Consider the following 224-nt stretch of genomic DNA (forward strand, 5'->3'; position numbering starts at 1 on the left):
TCCCGCCGCCGCAGTCCTATCCTGGCGCGGGCGCCGCAGAGGCCGCCGTGGCGTCTCCTCCCCGGGCGCCCCTGGCGGAGGCTTCTCTTTCTCTGGCGTGTGTGCTCGCCGCCTGCGGGGAAGGCCGCTGCCGCACGGGGTAAATGCCGCCTCGTTCTTCTCAATTTGCACCTGTTTGCTCTGCTCTGCAACTCATTCCGCGACGTTACCCTTCCCCTTCTTCA

The sequence above is a fragment of the Penaeus monodon genome, chromosome 21 (assembly GCF_015228065.2).
Source record: "Penaeus monodon isolate SGIC_2016 chromosome 21, NSTDA_Pmon_1, whole genome shotgun sequence".
NCBI classification, from domain to species: Eukaryota; Metazoa; Arthropoda; class Malacostraca; order Decapoda; family Penaeidae; genus Penaeus; species Penaeus monodon.